General features: G+C 39.9%; 1 long non-coding RNA gene across 1 annotated transcript; it reads right to left on the bottom strand.

Annotated features, from left to right (window-relative positions):
- Positions 1–10,022: 10,022 nt before the first annotated feature.
- On the bottom strand, positions 10,023–10,786 carry LOC120564662. Its single transcript, XR_005640130.1, has 3 exons — positions 10,654–10,786; positions 10,203–10,483; positions 10,023–10,110 (listed from the first exon to the last, which is right to left on the bottom strand). It is a non-coding gene; the product is annotated as an uncharacterized LOC120564662 (long non-coding RNA).
- Positions 10,787–15,220: the final 4,434 nt, after the last annotated feature.

The raw sequence follows: 15,220 nt of genomic DNA, 5'->3' as shown, positions 1-15,220 counted from the left end.
TATTTAGGCCCTACAGTTCTTGAAACATCAGCTGTGCCAACTTTTTTTGCATGAGCAGTTTCAGGTAAAATGGGCCAGCTGTTCAGGTAAAATGGGCCAGTCAAACTACAAAGGGAAATAGTAATTTATCATCAATATTAATTTTAAAACACAGTTGCTTATACAGCCACATAACATTTAAATTGCATTAAACAAACATTCATATGTGCCATTAAAAAAAAGAACATTTTGGGTGCAAACCCACATATTCAAATGTGCAATTAAAAAAAGTCCATTATGGAACAACATAGATCAGTGAACTGATGTCAGTGGTGTGTGTGTGTGTGTGTGTGTGTGTATGTGTGTGTATGTGTGTGTGTCTGTGTGTGTGTGTGTGTGTGTGTGTGAACGTGTGTGTGTGTGTGTGTGAACAACACATTTAGAACGAAATGTGCAAATTCACGTTCAAAATTGATAACTGATATGTTTGTGTGTGATGAAAACACAACAATATCTACTACCATTATTACTGTTGGGGAGGTCATGGTGAGTGTGTGTGTGTGTGTGTGTGTGTGTGTGTGTGTGTGTGTGTGTGTGTGTGTGTGTGTGTGTGTGTGTGTGTGTGTGTACGCACGTACGTACACATACACTCACTCACCTCACTCACTCAAACACGTGTATGTGTGTTTGTGAGTGACACAGATGATGGCCCATTTTAGCTGAAACCATGTTGCCCATTTTACCTCAGTGGGTTAAGGTAAATTGGGCCGCCAAGAAAAACATTGTTTTTTTTTAAATATGTTCATATACCAAACTAACAACATTGTTTCTGATTGATGCCATCAAGACAGATATTAAGCATAGTTTTTTTTATGTGCATGTTTTTTTTATATAGATTTATCATCCTTATAATAGTTTAGTTAGATTTGGTATGCCAGGCTACTTACCATGCAGCTTTCTGGTGCAGTCTTGATTTGAATTATTGCCCCGCCCACCATAGCAACCATAAACCAATCAAATCACCTGTTACTTGTCAAGTACAGTTAAGACAACAGTTTGAAATCCTTTGCAGTCATTGGCTCTAAATTCCAGAGGGGCTGGGACCCCCAAACCTTAAATGGCCCATTTTACCTGATGGCCCATTTTACCTGATATCACCCTACGTGACTAAACCTCTGCATTCTCATCTGACGCATCACACTCCTCTGTTGATGTGGCGCCATTTCAGTAGATTTACTCATTAACGTTGTTGGGGAAACACAATAGGCATGGAAACTAAATGCACACTTCCTGCATTACTGCATTACTTCAAATACTAAGTTACTCCTCTAGTAAACTAGTATTCGCATGAAATAAAACAGTAAAACATTGAGACCATTCAACGAAGCACACATGGGTAATAATCAATCGCCAATCGCGGCACGGCTGTCTTGGAACGCAATAGACAGACGGTGGCGGAATAATTCAACTAAAATTTAACAGTGAACAATCAGTGTTCGACCTACAGTCTGTTGAGATGCCTCTCCAAACGCAGCACAATCAAAATCAAAAATCTAAATAGTCACGGTGTATCCAGCAAGGTCTATACGAGCGTCACATTCACCAGCCAGCTCCAAACAGGTGAACGAAGCCTCTCCACTTTGCCGTTTAAACAAAGTGGAATAAAACGTATAAAAGTCCAAATCTACACAAAAGCGCAATCAAGGTGACATCAAATTTATATACATGGCATTTAGGAAACCTTTATGGCAACGTTGGCATGTCAAGATGTCCAGATAGTGCAACAGTATTTTTAGTTTTTTGCGTCCTGCTGCTCCCATCATCAGCCAGGTAATATTTTTTTTACTAAAGCAGTATATGAAATCAGATGTATTACCTACCACCATTTAGTTGTTTTGTGTTATTTAAATTATTTATAAAATATCTGGTCATGCCAATTATTCCACTCATTTTTTAAACAATGCAATTACCCGTTTCAGCCACCAGGGGGGCAGTGCTCCTCTTGCCCCCAGCAAACTTCACATATGCGGTCAGACCCATCTGTTGGTGCTGATGGGGGGCAAAGACTAAGAGCTACATGGAAAAATATGCACCAAACAAGCCACTTTGAAATGTTGCTCTTTTCATGAATACAAAAGTTGGGTGACCCCCCCCCTCCCAGGGTAAAAAATGTTGGGCGACCCTCCCCTCAGCAAAGAATAAAAAGACATGACCCTCCCCTATTTTCCTCCGGTGGTCCATTCCATAAATACCGAACTGTCCCTTAGATGCCTATCTGACAGTGCTATAGCTAAATTTAAGGAAGATATTCCAACAGCATTTAACTCAATGTCGTGTGGTATAACTCCCAAATTAAAACAACTCTCACGAAAACTTGAAAGTAAATGGCGTTCCACCAAACTGGAAGAATCTCGTGTAGATTGCCAAGACAGTCTGAAAAATTATAGGAGGGCCCTCCTGATGTCAGATCAGACTATTACTCATCACTAATATAAGAAAATAAGAACAACCCAAGGTTTCTTTTCAGCACTGTAGCCAGGCTGACAGATAGTCACAGGTCTCAGTGTTTCCTTTAGGATATTTTTTAGTGGGGTCAGGTCAGAACACCCCCCTGACATATACTTAGACTGCTTTTATCCTATTAGACCAGCCATCGTCAACTGGCGGCCCAGATCTGGCCCACCAAAGCTTTTAGTCTGGCCCGCAGAATAATCAGGAATTCAGAAAATGTAAGGAGGAAAAAATGCGTTCTGTTATTTAGGATTTCAAGCATTTACAGCAGCTAACATTACACAGGTAGAGCACAAACCCAGCCCCCTGTATTTGCATATCTATATCTATTCACATGCCGGGATTCTGTACAGCGATGCCTGCGCTCCACACACACAGCTGAGCTGAGATGTGTGTGCATTAAAACACGCAGTATCTGACTGGGAACGATACAAAGAGGATAACCAATGGCCACTGGGGCAGATGAACTCACGCTAGTCTCGTTACTGTAAGTAGGCTACAATAAAACCTCTGTGAGTAAAAAGTCAATTCTTATCAATGCACTCACCTGTGTAGACCGGCATAAACATGTAGAAAGCGATATTTCAATCTGCTCTGTCTGCTCAGTCCACTCTTGTCCACCGTGCTGTTTTACGCAAACACAGCTCTACTCTGCAAATAGAGAATTTTTACAAACAAAAAGCTGTCGGTTTGGAATCTTGAATTTTGACAAATTCTTATGAACTTAACTGCCGGCTGAGCGAACCATCCTCTCCGCTGGAGCGGTAAATCTATGGATGTTTTAAGACCAAAACAGATACATGTGGCTACTTAATATGCACCATAATGTTTGCATTCTTCTTTCTTGATGATGATGCCGATTGTATTATTTTGCAACAATATCGTTTCATTGCAAATGAGACATACAGGACGAATGCATAGCCTTCTTATCAGTCCATTCATCATTAAAGCTGGGCTTTTCCACGTCAACTTTTCGCTTCAGCCTCTTTGACAGTGACATTCTTACCTGACAACAGCCGCATTTTCCACCAATCAGGACGCTGCATACTACAACCATGTTTCCTAATCACAGACTTTAACCATCACTCCTCAGTGAACTGCCTCCTAGTCTGATATCTTTTTCTACTTAAAGAGCCAGTTATCATTATGGAGTTTCCATGTTTTTTAGGAGTTTTCTCACACTAATACATGTAAAAAAAAAAATATATATATATATATATATATATATATATATATATATACACACACAACACACACACACACATATATATATATATATATATATATATATATATATATATATATATATATATATAGCATTAATTCCAGAGGTGTCAAGTAACAAAGTACAAATACTTTGTTACCTTACTTAAGTAGAAATTTTGGGTATCTATATTTTACTGGAGTAATTATTTTACAGCAGACTTTTTACTTCTAATCCTTACATTTTCACGCAATTATCTGTACTTTCTACTCCTTACATTTTAAAAATAGCCTCGTTACTGCTATTTCAGTTTGGCTTGTTTTCATTTCGGCTTGTCATTGTTCAAAAAAACACAAAAAAAACCTATCCAGATAAAATCGCTTCATCCAGATAGAGTGAATTAGATTGTGGTTGGATGAGAAGTATTAACATATACCATTCCGACACCCTATTGGTTTGTGCACCTGCACAGACCAGGTGCTAATACGGCACCGGTGCGTTAACAACCGTTATCTACCGGACCGAATAGCAACGCGGATTTCGGTGCCTTATTTAGGTGCCACTTAAATGCCTGCGCTTCTCTCTGATGCTCCGAAAACGGACTTTAGAGGGAACTGAAACATCGCCGCACGGGACGCTAGTTAATGCTACACTTGGCAGCAGGTAACGTTAGCCTACCGTTAGCTAGCAGCTGGAGTAAACACGGTTAAAATGCTGACAGCTAAACAGTGTAAAAGTGTGTCTGTATTTCACTGGAGAGGATTTTAAAACCAGACTGTAGCTGCCGTTGTCTGAAAAACAACACAGACTCAGCCTGAAATAAGTTATTGTTATTACATTTTTAACAAATCACTTAAATTCTTTAGATAAACTTTTTATTGTTTTATATTTTTGAACATACAGAACAGACAAATACAATTGAACAAGATGCTCCTTTTTTGTGGAGGTGGGGTAGTGCACTATAGGCCCCTGTGGGGCGGGCTAAGCTTTTGTCCTTAATGGCATTTTTTCCCCCTTACATTACTTTTACTTTTATACTTTAAGTAGTTTTGAAACCAGTACTTTTACACTTTTACTTGAGTAAAACGCTTGAGTTGATACTTCAACTTCTACAGAAGTCTTTTCAAACCCTAGTATCTATACTTCTACTTGAGTAATGAATGTGAATACTTTTGACACCTCTGATTAATTCAGCAAGAAAGAACATTTCGAACAAGAATAGGCGTATTAGGTAAAAATTAATTTTATTTTCTTTATTTGAAAGTCCGGCCCCCGGAGTGTCTGCTTAGAAAAATTCTGGCCCTTGGAAAATTGTAGTTGATGACCCCTGCTATAGACCTTCAACAATTAATGTTAAAGGTCTCTTCAGCAAAGCCATCTACCTGTCTCTTAGACCCCATCCCAACGAGGCTACTTAAAGAAGCGTTATCCGTGGTTAACGCTTCATTATTAAATATGATTAATATGTCTTTATTAACAGGTTATGTACCGCAGTCATTTAAAGAACCTGTGATAAAACCTCTTCTGAAAAAAACCACCCTCGATCCTGAGGTCTTAGCCAACTATAGACCTATATCTTTTTTTTTAACCTTTATTTATTCAGGGAAGGTTCACTGAGAGGCTCTTTTGCAGGAACACACTGATCACATTCACACAGTTACACATTCATACCTGGAAGCTGCCTAGTACAACCTGATCTGCTGGCCACTGAGCAGCTCCACTGGAGCGGTTGGGGTTAAGGGCCTTGCTCAAGGGCACCTCAGTGGTGGTAATGAGGGAGGGACAAGCTCCCCTTTCTCTCCAAGATCCTTGAGAAGGTTGTTGCTAATCAGTTTTGTGACTTTCTACATAGGAATAGTCTATTTGAGGACCTTCAGTCAGGATTTAGAATGCATCATAGCACAGAGATGGCACTGGTGAAAATTACTAACGACCTTCTAACTGCTGCTGACAAAGGACTTGTCTCCATACTTGTCTTATTAGATCTTAGTGCTGCATTCGACACTATGAGACTGGAACATTTAGTTGACATTAAAGGAATTGCACTAAGCTGGTTTAAGCCCTATTTCTCTGATCAATCTCAATTTGTTAATGTTAACGATAAATCCTCCAAGTACACTAAAGTTAGCCATGGCGTTCCACAAGGCTCAGTGCTTGGACCAATCGTATTCTCCTTATGCTTCCTCTAGGCAATATTATTAGGAAACACTCAATCAACTTTCAATGTTATGCGGATGACACCCAATTATACTTATCAATCAAGCCAGATGAAACCAGTCAGTTAGCAAAACTTCAAGCATGCATTAAAGATATAAAATCCTGGATGACTTACAATTCTCTGATGTTAACTCAAACAAAAAGTTGAAGTTATTGTGTTGGGCCCTAAACACCTCCGAACCTCATTATCTTATTATCACTCTGGATGGCATTGCCCTGGCCTCCAGCACTACTGTCAGAAATCTAGGAGTTATTTTTGATCAGGATATATCCTTTAACGCCCACTTAAAACAAACCTCAAGAACAGCTTTTTTTCACCTTCGTAACATTGCCAAAATTAGGAACATCCTGTCTCAAACCGATGCTGAAAAACTAGTCCATGCATTTGTTACTTCCAGGCTGGAATACTGTAATTCCTTATTATCAGGATGCTCAAATAAAACCCTTAAGACTCTCCAGCTGATCCAGAATGCTGCAGCGCGTGTTCTGACAAGAACTAAGAAAAGAGATCATATTTCTCTCGTATTAGCTTCTCTGCATTGGCTTCCTGTAAAATCCAGGATTGAATTTAAAATCCTTCTTCTGACCTACAAAGCTCTAAATGGTCAAGCACCATCATATCTTGAAGAGCTCATAGTACCTTATTGTCCCACTAGAGCATTGCCCTCCCAGAATGCAGAGTTACTTGTGGTTCCTAGAGTCTCTAAAAGTAGAATGGGAGCCAGAGCCTTCAGCTATCAGGCTCCTCTTCTGTGGAACCAGCTCCCAATCTGGGTTCGGGGGTCAGACACCATCACCACTTTTAAGAGTAAACTTAAAACTCTCCTCTTCGATAAAGCCTATAGTTAGGGAGTGAGGAGCTGCAGCATTCGCCTAGACCGGTGGGGGTGGGTGTGTAGCCACAGTCATGGCGCACCCCCACCCTATCTCTGCTTCTCCCCATAGAAAGCTTACGTATATTTAGGGAGTAAGGAGTCGCAGCGTTCGCCTAGACCGGCGGGGGAGGGTGTGTAGCCACAGTCACGGCACGCAGCCTCCCTATCGCTGATTCTCTGCAGCTCTTAGTTATGCGGTTATAGTTTTAGACTACCGGGGTACCTCCTTTGACACACTGAGCCTCTCTCTCCTCTCTCTTTCCATCGGTGTGTATCCATGTCCCAGAAATGCTTGTTACTAACCTAGTAACAAGCTTATGTTTTTTTTGCCCAGCATGTTTCCTTGGATCAGGATGGCACCTAAATCATGGTGGCAGCTGTCGCCGTGGTCCTGCTCTACGCCCTGCTGTGCCCTATTACACCCTGCTACGCTCTGCAACGCCCAGCTACGACTTCCTACGTCCAGCCAACGTCCTGCCACGCCCTGTTACACCCTGCTGTGCCCTGCGACACCATGAACTATTACAACTACTATTTCTAGTCATTATCTTTATTGTGACTATTATTGTTCCATTGTTCATCACCCCCCAACCGGCACTGTCCGACACCGCCTACCAAGAGGCTGGGTCTGTCCGAGGTTTCTTCCTAAAAGGGAGTTTTTCCTTGCCACTGTCGCACTTACGCATTTATGCATGCTCTTGGGGGAATCACTGGAATTGTTGGGTCTTTGTAAATTATAGAGTGTTGTCTAGACCTACTCTATCTGTAAAGTGTCCTGAGATAACTCTTGTTATGATTTGACACTATAAATACAATTTAATTGAATTGAATTGAATTGAATGTAGAATACACGTTATAATCACATAATCATGACTAATTCAAATCAAAAGGAAACCAAACGTTCTGCTGTGACTAGTTTTTATTGGTTGATGTAAGCATCTGTAGAATTTATTGGCTGGGTTCAGGTTTTCTTTCCCAGATATTGCATCACTCATTACACAATTGCTTTGTTTTATTTTGTGTGGTATAGCTTCCTCTTTTTTTTGTCCTATGCTCTGTTTTTATTCTTTTTGCATCTTATATAGCTTGATATTTGTTGCAATAGAATAAACTGTTAAACTTATTTTAAAATGATCACATTGTACTCTGTATGACTAAATAAGAAAAGGTCTTGTTAGAAAGAGCCACACATACTGTATTTTCTGAGCTCTTTATCTTATCCAGTGATTATGTAGAGCAATCATGTAGCCTGAGTCATCTTCCTGTCACAGCAGCCCAGAACTTTAAATTGCTTTTTAAGTGTGACATTTCAGGCCTGTGGAACAAGCAAATCATATATGACACTCTAAAAAGTGTTACAACCTTGATAATGGAGGACAAAGGTCTCTGTGTATCTCTGATCTCCTTTATCTGCAGAATGTGTGAACACATTGTTGCATTCTTGCCATACTGACTTGTAGACAGGAAACTCAAGGTTGCAATATTATGAAATCACTAGTCACTACACTTGCCGGCCCTGACAGACAGCCACCATAAACCATTTATAAAAACAATGCCTGAGCAGCTGGTTCAAGCCACAGGGGTCAGTTTCAGGTTACTTCAATGACAGGAAGAAAACTGTCCATTAGGACTCCTCCACCTCCTCCATCAAAAAGCAATACCTTTACACAAGAGGAGAACGTAAGGGGTGCTGTAATTACAGCCGCCTGTCGGCTGCAGTCCCCACTGCCACTGAATATAGGCTATGTAGTGTATGACTGCTCACAAACACACCCACACACATACACACACACACACAGTGTAATTTTAACATTTTAAAACCAACAATAGACTCTTAATTTCATGATTTTTATGCTTACTATCACCATCTCAGGACCCCTATGGAAATCCTCTGCCATGCTTCAGTTATTTTGTTTACAAGCAGAGAAATGCGCCATTTCAACAAGGTCTTCCGTGTGATCCTAGGCTTTCCAGAAGCTGTTTACAGTTTCTTACAATCACTTTGCTACTAATTTCAGAACCTTGAGGTCATTTTTCAAAACTGTAGACACAAAACGGTCATCACTTGTAACACAGGCTGTCCAATGTCCAAAACATTGCATTGTGCATTCATATCTTTAAAGAAATATTGCACTTGCACAATCATTGGTTCAAAAAAAACTAATTTATTGTGAAATACCATTGAAACGTTACTTTAGATCACCCACACACAAGCTACCCATAGTTTCACTGTGTCATCGTTCTTACAGTCATTACAGTTTTTCTCAATTGCTTAAACATATTTGCCCACTCTGACATCACATTTTCAAAACAGTTAACACACAGGATAAAATTTAACCTCAATGGCCAAAATGACTCATTTTGTTAGCAAAATGCTCTAACACTCACAAAACATTAAAAGCATGCAACATAAGCAAATATTTCCATCAAACACCACAACTTGTGGTCAAATTAATTTATTCTATCAATCATTACACAATGGACAACAAAATACAGCCATCAATATGAAATATGACACTTTACAAACTCAAATGGATACTGAAAAAAAAATTAAATTAAAAAAAATTTAAAAAAAGCTACCAAAAGGAAACTTATGGGTGGAAATACCTTTTTAAAAAAAATAAAAATAAAAATAAAAAAAAAGATATATTTTATCTTTCACATTTAGTCCATTCGTTCTTGATGATTATGCCACAGGTTCTCCTCAACATCGCATTGAATGTTTTCCCTTGCAATGCACCGAGGGAAATACCTCCTTGCATGGCGCATCCATCCCTGGCAGTCCTCTGCACCTATTGCCAGGCAACCAGCATTCATTGCCTCCAGGAGGGGCATCTGCTCATATGGCCGGTGATCATACACCTTCCACCTCCAAGCAGAGAAGAACTCCTCGATTGGGTTCAGAAAAGGAGAGCATGCAGGAAGGAATTGCATCATAATACGAGGCTGTGCTGCAAACAATTCGTTCACAAGGAAAGTGTGATGGAAAGCCACATTGTCCCAAATTATGACATACAGAGTCATGCCAGGCCTCAACAGCCCTCTCTCTTCGGGTGGAATCAGTATTTCTTTCACTGAATCAAGAAATGTGATGAGGCGTTCTGTATTGTATGGGCCAATGGTTGGTATGTGGCAAAGGACCCAATCATTGGAGATGGCAGCTCACATGGTGATACTGGCACCCCTCTTACCTGGCACTGTGACAGTGGCCGTCTGCCCAATGATGTTCCTCCCTCGTCTCCTCACTTTACAGAGGTTGAAGCCGGCTTCATCCACAAAAATGAATTTGTGATGTGCCCCTTCAGCTTCAAGCTCCATTATTCTCTAAGACAAAGAGCAAATTCATAAAGCAAATTACAGTATTCCAGTCGCATGTAACAATGGTAAACAAGGTATTACAATAACAAAATCTGTACCTGCACATACTGGAATCGTGCCTCCTTTACGATGTCAGAGTTTCTTTGAAATGGAACTCGGTACAGCTGCTTCATTCTGACATGGTGTCGTTTAAGGACTCGATCTATAGTTGCCAAACTCACTGTTTAAATTTCTAAATGCTCCCTGATCTGCAATTACTGCTGCCTGGATTTCACACAGTCTGATTGCATTGTTTGCCACTACCATATCTACAATGGCAGACTCCTGTTCAATACTAAATATCTTTCCTCTGCCACCAGTGTGTGGTAATGTGTGGATCCTATAAAGTAAAAGCAAAAAGCATGTCAAAATTGACATTACTGTATGACAGTCACATAAATGGGATTGATAAAACATCTGCATTACTGTAGACAGTTTGTTCTGCTAACAGGGCAATACAGTAAAGCTTAAATACACAGTGGTATACATTACAGTAACACTGTGAATTACCTGTTCTCATTCCGAAAAAGCCTGACAATAGATGCCACAGTGCTCCGAGTCAGAATGGGCTGGACCCTTTGTCCAGCCTCTCTAAAGGACAAGCCATGATTGATGACATGGTCAATAATTGTTGCTCGAATTTCATTTGAGACTTGAGCTCGATTTTGTCCTCTTGCTGCTGCAGCTCCTCCACCATGCATACGGGCTCCTCTTCCTCTGGCCCCTCTGCCATGGCCTCTTACTCTATGGCCTCTTTGATCCATGCTTGCAAATAGCAACACAGAGGTGGCATCTTTTATAGATGGATGAGGACTGATTGCTGATTGAAGAGTTGTGCAAATGAGTTTCACACAGGTGCATATAGTTTTATAATTATGCAAGTACTTTCTAACAGCTGTGAATAGATGTTTTCCTTTTGTTCAACACAGTGAATCCAATAGAGTTCGGGGTCTTTCAATGAGATCTGTGGTAACTGTTTTGACAAAGGGTGTGAAAAATGTGTCAAAACAAATGAAAAAGTGTTAAAACATTTGCAAGAGAAGACTTCTGCTGTGCTAATAATGTGATGATGAAAATAAATCGGATCCCAGTTTCATTTAGTGTGTCTTAGCAAATGAGAAAAACTTTAATCTCATTATCTTGAAACTTTCATGGTCTAAACATGGAATATTGTTTGTCTGTTTCCATACAACTATGCATTAAGAGTAATGCAACAGTTACTTATCATTTTGAGCTGTTGTATCCATTGATAGTTAGATGATTGTAATGAAATGAATAGACAATCATCTGAAATGTAATGTGTGACTTGCCTTTTGAAATAGTAGTACTTTGATGTTAACTTGTGTCATATTGAACAGGTGATCTTTGTAAAATGAACAAATGATCTTTGGTTTATGTGTATTGTATCCAAGCAATTGAAACAAGTGTTAGAGTTTTCAAAGAATGTGCATTTTGATCATTGGTTGTGAGTTTTGTGTCTAGAGTTTTGGAGAATGATGTCAAGGTTCTGAAATTAGTGCCAAAGTGATTGTAAAAAACTGTAATCCAGCCTGGAACTGCAGTGTCTTTTCTGAGTCTTTGCACAATCATTCCAGGATAAATCCACAACTGAACAGTTATTACCTTGTCTTTTCATATGAAAAGGTATTGTTTTTCTGTTAGCCCTGGCCATCTTGAATGAATGAAACCTTTATTGCCCCGAGGGGAATTTGTTTTACACTCAAGGGAGTTACTTTAAAAATTAAACATTAAGGACATACAACAATAAAACAGTAAACAACCATAAACAATAAAAAAACACACCAAACATCAAACAACAATGAAGACTTAGACAATACAGATAACAAAACATAAACGATGACAACAACAACGCAGCAAAGGTGGTGACATGCAATCATCAATCCAATACCTAATGATGACTATAATAATGACTAAGATGATTTAATAAATAATTAATAAATAATCAATGCGCTCCTCGGCACAAATGATGTAATGGCACGTTTGTTTTTTGTTAGGGGGCATTCCAAATCTACGTCCAGAGGGGAGGGGGGAAAACTCTGAAAAAAGTGGGTGGGATGGATCATCCAGTATCCTCACGGCTGAGGGTATACTGTGCTGTGAGGTTGGAGATGCTTTTAACATTGGATCCAGTAATTTTCCTGCCCATTTTAGTTACCTTGTCCAGCATATTCCTATTCTGGACAGAATGACCAGCACTGGATGGCGAAAGTCACCACACTCTGAATAAAAGTTAAATAAAGCAATGTCAGAGTTGTTGCGTCTGCATTAAAACTACGCAGTTTCCTTAAAAAAAAAAAAGCCGTTGCTGTGCTTTCGAATATCTTGCTAGTTTGTGTTGGCCGACCAGGGGCCTGTTGCACAAAAGTAGAATAAAGAAATCCAGGATAAATGAAAAAGCGCAGCTTGACTTAGTGTGATCCACTCATCGCGGCTCAATCGGTTGCACGTTTGCCGAGCCAGGATGAGAAGGTGAAGCTATGTCAAGCCAGGTGTACATAGCTGGGATAAGTGCACGTTCACGGATTTCTTAAATAGACCACGGTATCGATCACAGATTTACTGATGCAGAAATGAAAAGACGAGTGCAGCAGCAGCTTTAAATTTACGAGGAGGTGAAAAATATAATATGCAAAAAGGGAAATACAGCTGTTATCAGACGGGAAAAAAGCCCGACAGACAATAGCGGACCGACTGAATACGTATGGAGTTAAAAAAAATCTACTTAGTCACTCCACGTTTTAATTGCTTTAATATGCTTGTTTTATGTGTTGGTTTTATTGCTGTATCTGTTTTTATGCGCTAAATGTGCTGGTTTTAGTGTAAAGTCTATTTGATTAGCCTGTAAAGCACTATATAAATAAAAAATAAAAAAAACTTCTTGTTCCTGGGAAATTTATAAGGACTAGGCTTAATTTCAAAGCTTATTCATAATGCGAGAATATGTTTTACAACCATATGCACAAATCTCCATAAGCTATGTCTAATTCTAAATATCTTTCTGCAATTAATGTTCATACAGAACAAGCATGACTGGACAAAAACTAGAAAAAGAAGTGACTTCAATACACACTGTAAGCATATCTGTAAAACAATGTAGCCTGTTATTATTCATGTTTTGTTTTTTTTTTCTCACTCCCAAGCTCCAAGATGACAAGTGACAGCCCCTAAATAAAATGATTAAGAAGCTTTGTGGCATTCCAACACATTCTCACTCCCATTTGGTAAAAAAGGACGTTTGATCAGGTGCCATAGTCATCGTTATTGATGCTAAAAGTCCGCTTTTAGAGTCCGCTGCACGGTGTGGGAGGATCGCCATAGTTACTTGGCTGGGCTTAATTCAACCTGCTTTTGTGCAACCAAGTCAAAGCTAAATTCATCCAGGATAACCTGAATATCCCGGCTTAATCCCTTATCCTGGTTTTGTGCAATACCCCTCTGGTGAGTTTGAAATCAATAATAGTGCCCAGATACTCAGTCTCAATGACTGTCCCGTCAATTGTAACTGGTTGCAGTGGAGGGGGCCTCTTCCTAAAATCAATCACCATTTCATCGGTTATAGAAATGTTTAAATTTAGTGAGTTTTGATTACACCATTCATGGAAGTGGTCAAATTTTGTTCCGTGGTCCTGTTCATTATCTGTTAAAAAGCCGACTAGGGCAGCATCATCTGCAAACTTAATCGGTGACCTGTTAGGATAGTGGGTGACACACTCATTAGTATATAAGAAATAACAATGGTGATCAGGGCTTTCAAGTTTTGAAGCTCTCTGAGTTCAGAGTGAGATTTTGGCAGCAGGGGTTTGGGTGGGGACGGGGGTCTGATCTGATAAATGACACATAAATTCGTACAAATAAAAAAATGTTTATTTAATTCAGCATTTCTTTGTGTGTGTGTGTGTGTGTGTGTGTGTGTGTGTGTGTGTGTGTGTGTGTGTGTGTGTGTGTGTGTGTGTGTGTGTGTGTGTGTGTGTGTGTGTGCGTGCAATAATTAGCATTGTCTGTATACAATATAATGAAATAGCCTATAGCCTAAAGGTTTTCACAATGGGGGCCAGGAGGTTGTGCGGTAAAAATAAAAGGAAAGAAAAAACTAAAAATATTCCAAATTATTATGGGTATTGTTGTAAAAGTAGCCTATTATGGGTAGGCCTATTATAAAATGGGTATCTTTATAAAAATATAAAACTGTCAGAGTAGCCCTGCAGCCGATTCAACATGTAGCTATAATAATAATAATAATAATAATAGGCGCAAAAGCTACCCAGTGTTTCCTCTATGTTGATTTCTGCCGCCACAGTATGGGCAGACGCACAACAGGGTTTCCGCTTAAGTTACACGACTCTACAGAGCCGACATGCTCTACTGAACTGAAGCGAACTGTCATCCGCTCTCTCTCCCCTCAACTGGAACAGTGACAGGACGTCATCACTCGCGAAGTCATGGCAACCAGATAAACAACAGGGCGTGTACACTTGTCACTCAATCTTAGGCAAAGTCACAAACACCAAAATCCGCACTCACTCAGCTGGTGCGTGACAGGGCCTTGTGAACTCTATGGGGAACTCACTTGATTCCTCTACTTGTTCCACTGTTTAAAAAATAGCGGCGCAACTTGGTGGGCGTTGTCCTGGTAATTTCTCTGCGTGAGAAATACAAGGTGTGGCGTGTGAGCGTGTGAACGGGTTGAAATCTATGGTTGAAATGCGTGTGACTTGAGAGGTATGACGGTGATAAAACACATCCTTCTGGCACTCCCGTGTTTGTCGGCATGGTTCGTGACTGACTGTGATCCGCCCTCACATAATGTTGTCTGCCAGTTAAAAAGTCCTGAATCCATTTTACAAGAGTGAGGTTTACACCCATGTTTGTCAGTGTCTGGATGGTGTTGAAAGCTGAAGAGAAGTCTGCAAACAGGATGAGTAAATATGAGGCAGGTGTTTCAAGGTGTTTGTAAATTCCATTCAGGAGGGTTGTCACAGCATCTTCCACTCCCCTTTTTTCTCTGTAAGCAAACTGTAATGTGTCCATGTGAGCTTGGGTTTGTGTTCTGAGATGA

Source organism: Perca fluviatilis, chromosome 8 (genome assembly GCF_010015445.1).
Source record: "Perca fluviatilis chromosome 8, GENO_Pfluv_1.0, whole genome shotgun sequence".
NCBI lineage: Eukaryota > Metazoa > Chordata > Actinopteri > Perciformes > Percidae > Perca > Perca fluviatilis.
Note: the sequence above shows the minus strand (reverse complement) of the source record. Positions and strands in the feature narration are given on the sequence as shown.